Source organism: Danaus plexippus (assembly GCF_018135715.1).
Source record: "Danaus plexippus chromosome 22 unlocalized genomic scaffold, MEX_DaPlex mxdp_27, whole genome shotgun sequence".
NCBI lineage: Eukaryota > Metazoa > Arthropoda > Insecta > Lepidoptera > Nymphalidae > Danaus > Danaus plexippus.
The window spans coordinates 2,205,548-2,213,793 of record NW_026869855.1 but is presented as its reverse complement, the minus strand read 5'-3'; positions in this window follow the sequence as shown (position 1 = coordinate 2,213,793).

Here is an 8,246-nt window from a genome sequence, read left to right as displayed (position 1 = left end):
ATACAGAATGATGAATTATATGTTGAAGGTTTCTTATTCACGATATAAAGACACTATTATACTAAGATACTATGATACTAATAAATAAAAATGCACCTTATCATACTCGGGTGTAATATATATAAATATTTAAAGTAACTTTTGAAGGAAGTTCCTATTCTTGGTTACGTCCATGACTAGCTTACTTTCGTGCTCTCAATTTTTTTAAAATATCGATTAAACTTTTAAAGGAAACGAATATTTCGATAAGTCGCTGAAAACATGTTTAAAGGTCAAGCGACATTATAAAGATCTAAATATTTGTTTTGGAGTTTAATTGTAGAGTCATTATTTTTTTCCAAGTTAAAAGTAAAGAGTATTAAGAACCTACCTTATATATAAGTAAATTTGTTATGTTTAGTTCATTCAGTTTGAGTACGTAAACAGAAAATATACTGATTCTGATAATCGAATATTCTGTTTCAACATAAATCTAAACTCTAAGAGTACACTAGCTTAGTAAATAGTTTAAATTAAACTAACTACATAAACATTTTGAAATATCGAGCTTCCAATATAAATACAAACAATACCAATATAAATACATTCAAATACTTGATTGAACAATTATCATTACCAGAACGTTTGTATTAATTTTATAAAAACATTTTTAGTTCATAATACTGACATAAATTTAATATTAGCTTGAAATATTCTTTACATGTATTACTCTGAAAGATTACATTAAACCTTTTATCTTAAAAATTAAATCGATGATTATACAATTTATGTTATGTTCATAAAATTCTTAGACATTATTATTTCATAATGCTATTTGCATCGTCTTACTTTTCTTGACACTTCAATATTACGGTCTAACCTCATATTCTTTCTATTCATTTTAATATTTGTTTTTCTAATATAAACACACGTTGTACACACGTACATAAGTACGTGTAAGTATCTTATATAAATAGGATAGCTCATATAGATTTCCGTTGGACGAATCAATAATGTAAATAAATTACTATTTAAAAATTATGTCTTTTATATAATATTTCTCACCGTAATACAAGATGGCTGATGTTAAATTCACTTGAATAAAACAATAATGAACTTTAATCCAGAATGATAAATTTACACTCAGGAATCACATTCTTTCTTATTACTGCTTGTCACTGATAACCAATATATTAATTAATGTAGAGTTTCGTTGACACGAATAACTTATGAGTTATTCAAATTTAGCATTAAAATTTATTAAACATTGTATCATACTGACTTGCAATGAGCAGTTCATCTTCAATCAGAACCATTAGGTTTATTTTAATTAATAAAATTATTTTAGAGTAGTTTTACAGAGATAAATAACTGTGATAGTAGATGTTACACAAATATATAATATAGTTCGGTCAATTTAAAGACAGAAATTTAAAGCGTGTGTTTAATATTAAACCAAATATAATGTTGTTTATGTAAACAAAAAATAAAGGACAAACCGTACAACGATTTTGTGTAGACGGAAAATACGATAAAACAATCTATTAGGATATTTTGTCAAGCATTTTCCTTTTAGGGATCTTCTTTTCGCATGGTAAAGTAATTAACTCCCTTTTCTTTCTTAAGAACCACTAGCCGTAGCTGTCACTGGTTTGTAATTGTTTTTTACAAAAGGGCTATCTGAAGAGATTTTATTTTACTCTTTAATCATTTATGTTATTATATATGTACAAACTATGCATTCTAAACAAGAAAGTTGTAAGCATTTATTAAGGGTTGAATAATTATTTAAAGATGTTTTATCTAAGTTCTCTCAAGCAGATTTACCATTAAACCATTCAAAACAAATTATTTTATACATATTTAAACTAAACAACTTACTTAGTTAAATCAACGACTATTAGAATACGAAAACAAACAACAATAAAACAACTTTCGCAAGGTATTAGTACCATTGAATTAAAATAAAGCAATGTTTCAGTTCAGAGTAATTGCGATCTAAAAGATAAAATGTTTAAAATGCAAGTTATAGGACAGTTACACTTAGAAAATTATATTAATAGTTGATTAGATTTCTAATTGTATATAAATTATAGTTTTAACTCTTAAATTAATTAATTATTAATTAACCATTTATTCTTATTATGATTAAAACTTTGTTATATTTATATATCGGTAAAATTTATTATGAATAAAATATAATCGACTTATTCGCTTTCGGCTTTTTTTTTTAAATTAAAAATTCGGTTGTGACAAGACATCAAAGTTACTAAATTGCATCGACAACTGTTTTATAAATGTTTGTAGATTGAAAATATTATTCATAAATAGTGATAGCTGGACACCGTGAAGCAGGATATAAGAGCCAATGGACTTACCACCGAGGATGCTAAAGACCGTGCAAAGTGGAGGAGTTTGAGCAGGAAGGCAGACCCTGGCTAATGCTGGGATAAATTGCCAGGAAGAAGAAAGAAACATTTAATTAAATATTTTTATATTTTACGATGACGTATCCCTACGGGGGGGGGGTCAAATAATTTATAAAGTGGGTTGAGCTTGAGCAAAGGACTCATTCTACTATCGAAATTCCTAGAGAGCGGTCAGTGAGCAAATTGTTAACAAGTAATTTAATTGTGCAATTTATTTAACAAAATATTATTTAATTTATTTAAGTATTAGCAGAAGCAATGCCTCAAGTCTAAGCAACGGATCTGGCATTATTTTAAATAAGTAATCTGGTAAAATTTGATATCAGAAATGGGATTCATTCCCAACTTTCTGTCGGTTTTATGTTTCGAACGAGTAGCTCTAACATCGTTCCTTGATAAAATAAAAAGTTCTGTTAAAGAAACTTCGATGCCCATTAATGATAATCCGGTTAGGCTTGAACGGAAATGTGATTCTGCACCAAGTATTAGGTCATTGAATCGGTAGTAATACACCACCTGAATTTTATCTACATATGGGTACTATGATGGAATATATGTCTGAGAAATTGGAAAATAAGGAGACAAGGAAAAAATTTGTGACTTTTTTCTCTTAGCAAACGATCCAAAAGGTAAAATTGGAGTCAGAAAATGATGTGATCATATTTTTTGTGCCAAAAATATTTCACCTCTATGACTACGAGATTCACAAGTAGGAAACTAACCTTTTGAAAGCTAAGGCGAAGTTGTGGGCTGATAATTTGTTAGCTACAATGGACACATAAGAATTGCTTTAAAACATAATAGATAAGCTTGTACCAGAATACCGGTGTTCCCGAGATCTGCTTCGATTCAGGAAACACAACTTTGATCCATCCAAGATAATGGCTGGGTTTCTATGTCAGTTAGGAATTCTATAGAAAGGAAAGAATAGAAACAAACTTGATGAAAATAATGTAGAAGAAGCAGGTGCAACTAAAATTAGCGACAAATTGGTGCGTTTGGAATTAATGAATACGGGAGCCACTTTCATTCCGCAGCAAATTTCGGTTGCCTCTATTTGTGATAAATGGTAAACGCTTGATGTTTGAAAACAGATTTACTCAAATGTTAAGACATTTGTGAAAAATAAGTAAAATTTGTGATATGAGGGCTGTAATGCGAACTCAAAATATTGCGATTCTATATTCCAACTTCGCATTGAGAATTTGCAATCGAGGACCAAGATCAATTTAATAATATTAATCATGACTTGGAGTATGAGGACAACCACATTAATCAACGATAACATCAGCTCAATCAATAATGTTATTTTCAATAAATGTTCAAAAACTCGTGTAAAAACCGGACATTTAAATAACCCTGACAAATTTGGAGAAAGACGAGAATATACATATTAAGTTTAGTCGATCACGAAAAACTTGATGAAATGACTACAGCATTACTTAATAATGATATTGTTTAAGAGAGTAAATTATAGTAATCATATCACAGTGCGGTAGAACTTTTCGCCGCGACAGCTTTTTTGTTTATACAAAGCACAGGTCCGGTCGTGTGTGGTAAACTACTGTTACATTTGGACAGGCGCTGGCAAATGTCTCCTCACTTGCTTAGATTCAGTAGAGACACGTGTAAAAAGGCTTATTGGTGACCAAAACGTGGAGCTATCATAAGCCGCAAGTTTATAAAGAAATCCTGGAGGTCCACTCTGAATCCCGTTTTAAAAGACAAGTCAGAGAACAGCATCAACCTTTTTTTTCTTCATCAGGGCATCTGTTCTATAAAGCATTGACCGTATAGCCTACCAGTCATTTCTTTTATTATTCTTGTCAAAAATAACTGACTTAAACATTAAATAAAACTTTCTATTCACAATGATCAAGTAATGAAAATTATGTCATAATTGTTATTGAATTAATTATTAATTATAATTATAACCTTATTTTTGTAATCTCATTATTGGAATAATTATCGTTTAAATTTGTTTACTATAAAATAGAGATTATATTAATATCTAAAGAGTCAATATAAAAAATATATGTGGAAAAGAGGACGGAACCTTCGGGCTTTTTATTTATAAAGCCGGAAGTAGCTTTAAAGTTTTAGTTGATCTAATTTGAAAAGGTTGTACAAATACGTGGGTTGGGCTTTTATTGAAACTACAGTTCATGCGTTATTTCTTGGCTCTATCCTTTTTATTGAGAACTGACGTGACTTCAATTGATCTGTCTTTATACAAGTAAAAAAGTTTTTTCAAAGAACACAATTTTTGCTTTACAAATATTTGTTTAGATTAAAAAAAAAAACAGAAAGAGTTTTGCAAAATATTAAAAGTTATCTTTCAAGGGCAATAGCTGATATTTTTTTTTAATACAAAAAAAAAATGGTTAAAATTGTTTAAAATTTCCAGAGTTTCAATTAAACAACTGAGTAGTCCAAAAATACCCTTGTTAACGTCAGCTCCCAAATCTTATTAACACTTTAACTTTTATTGACAAGCTTTAAATATTTTAGACGCGTTAACACAGAAATTTTTTAACTACCAAAAAAATTTATAAAACTTAAAAAAAATCTTTTGTAATATAAAAATATGCTTGACTTAAGAACTAGTTCAATTTAATAATATTTACAAAATTTATTTTAAAATAAGTCTTATTAACACTTAATCATCATTAATATATTTGAAAAGTGTACTTTTGATTATAATATCATAAAAATATTGTTATTAATTTATGGTATCGGTTTTAATTAATGCTATAATTTATGTTATTTATAAATTTCTAACAACACTCAACGTATTTACTTTAAAATTCTCAGTATTTCCACTGAACGGGTGTCTTAGTGGATTCGTCATCTTAAAATGCTAATGAGAAAAGTTCTTAAGTCAATTTGTTCTTGGCAATCACAAAATACCTTTCATCGGTATCGCAATCACTTTTCTGCTCTTTTAAACAATCAAAGTTAACACAAAACTGAAATCAATAGTTTTAAATATCAATTTAACATAGAATATGTAGCACAATCAGGACAATATTAATCATGATCGGTTATGAAACGAATAGAGATCATATTATAAGCTACGAAGAGTGACAAAGAAAAAATTAAAAAAAAAAAAACTTAGACGTATACAACATTTTAATTAACTGACAGTTTTTAATGAAATTCTCTCAATACACTTATATCTGACAGAATACATATTTTTTTCTGTGGCAATATTATATTTAGTTTTCAATGATTATTGATATGAAGTGTAATAACACCAAAAAAATTATAATTTTACTATTTTTAAGCAAAACCTACAATGAAATGAGATTCGTTTGAACTGATAAGACTAAATCTAATATTATCATTTTATTTAACACTCTGGTCTTTTATAGTTTATAAGTTTTTGAGTGACAACTGATATCCTTGATTGATATATATCATTACAAACTTTACGATTTATTATATAAGAAACATTACCTTGTATCATTAATGAAGTTGGTAACTTTAGACAACTAAATAAACATTTGGGAACCATTAAATTTTCCATCGTCATAGCACTCCAAAATCATAGTGAATGTTGTGTTATAAATAAGTAACTTAATTGCCCAGCCTTTACTGTAAGGACAGAGAGCCACAAATGAAACATTCCAAGCTGCCGTTAAATGTAAACAATAAACATTGGGGTTTGTGTTGTAATTAATTTAATGAACGGTACCAGAAATAATACCTTCAAAGGTACTTGGACTAAATAGCAATCTCAAAAATTTTAGGAACGTAACGCTTTGGGGAAGAATCAGTTTTATTCGTATTTACAAAATCTATTCGAGGCTTTCTATAAGTATTATTACGACATTTACTACAGCGTAGGTAAAAAAAGTATAATAACTTTATTTTATATAAGCTACTATTTAGGGAAATAATAAAACATCCAATGGTAATTATATTGAGTGTGCTAAAATTTTATGTTACCTTTATGAAATATTTAATAATGAATAAGAGTGATAATTCGTTGAAATTAGTGAAAAATTTGCGGAATTTTTACCTGTAACGCTACGATTTGGTAAGAGATGGCATCCAAGGTCAAGAATTTTTTTTTACATGCGGATAAAGAAAGTTAAAATAATCCTTTTCAACAACCTTTGTACTTCATTTTCCACTGAATTTAATATTAAAATCCTCATTTTACTGCCATTGCAAATGTTGTAGGTGTAAAAATTTTTCTTTAATTTTATACTTTACTACTGCAATTTGCAAGAATGTTATGAGAGATTTTTCATTGGTTTCAAAATTATATTTGACTATTTCTTAAATAATAAAACACAAATATTTTTCTCACATTCTGTTCTATCATAAATAGCAATTAATATAGACTCAAATACTCAGACATTAAATACATATTTTTATTGCAAACAGCCATATATTCAAGATTCTTTTTTATTTTGTCCTCTTTAACCGACATTGCAAACAGTAAACAGAAAAGATTCAACTAAAATTAGTTTAGATAGATAATAAATCAAGTTTGTGAGAGCTATTGGCAGGGCCAAAATGTTGCATAGAAAGACAAATATCGGGCACTTCTAAGTCACCACTAACCACATTAAATTAATTTCAAATCTAAGAGACAGTAATAATAACTTTATTGGCGTTAAAGAAAAACAAATAATCATTGTTTTATACATTGCTAAAAAATGGGAGTATGTACAAAATTATTTTGTTACTTTAGTGAAAAAGGTCACCTGTGCTCTGTGCTAGTTTAAAGGCTACATTACAGAGTACCTAGCCTTCCACAAGTTTAAATTTGATTTTATCAACCACATATTTCGGTGTTTCGATCAATATTACAATGGAATAAAACAAATAAAACAAAAATAATAATAAAACGATCAAATTTACAATTACGATTTCTTTTGCAATGCACTCATACTGTCAATACGTGTGCGTATGTGCTGTCAAGTCAATTTCTTCATAATTAGTTTTAGCTATCATGGGTATAGCTTATGCCGGGTAACTTTTGTTTTATGTTCAATAGCAGTAACTAATGATATGTTACTGTTTGTTGCCTAAGGGATTAAGGTCATAAACGAGCGATTTGATTTTTGTAATACCCGGTCCACTACTGGGTCGTTTGATTAAAGTAGTAGGCTATGACTGGCTGATAAAGTGAGGTATCATGTGTGGTATCTCCATTCCCATCAATTTTGTTTAGGCTTTTTAAAATGTTCATATCACGGGCGGTGTAAGGTTTCCCTAATAAGGGGGGGGGGGGGAAAGAGCTTAATCTAAGAAATATTTATTAATTACTTAATAGAGTATATAAAATTCGTTTACTTGTTGGATTTTTGGTCTTCGCAAGTCTGATAGTGTAGGTACTCATCTCAGTTAAGTACCAAGTTTTCTTCATTATGGTTTTACAGGAAGTATTTAATTATGAATTAACCTTATTTTAGTTTTGTAAATACCAAGTTAGTCGTATAATAATATTTGCTTTCTCTCAGCCACAAAATTTTTGACATTTTAATAATGATCAATTTTCTAAAAACTCGTTAAAGACAAGGTTAAATAATGAGAATAAAATAAAACTTGCCCCTTTTTTCAGCAACATTCTTCTATTCTTCTTTCTATGTACAACAGTGGATCTTTCCTAGCCATAAATAATATATAGGTAAAATAAAAAAATTCTAGCGCTCTTTATTTGTTATTTACTTTCAAATTATTGTATATATATAAATATCATAGTTTTTAAAATATAATGTATTTTATATAAAAATCCCACATCTTGGCCTAAATATATAAGGTCATTAGGACACGAAATTTTAATAAATTATATTTTGAATAATTTGGAAAGTGGTGGCCTGG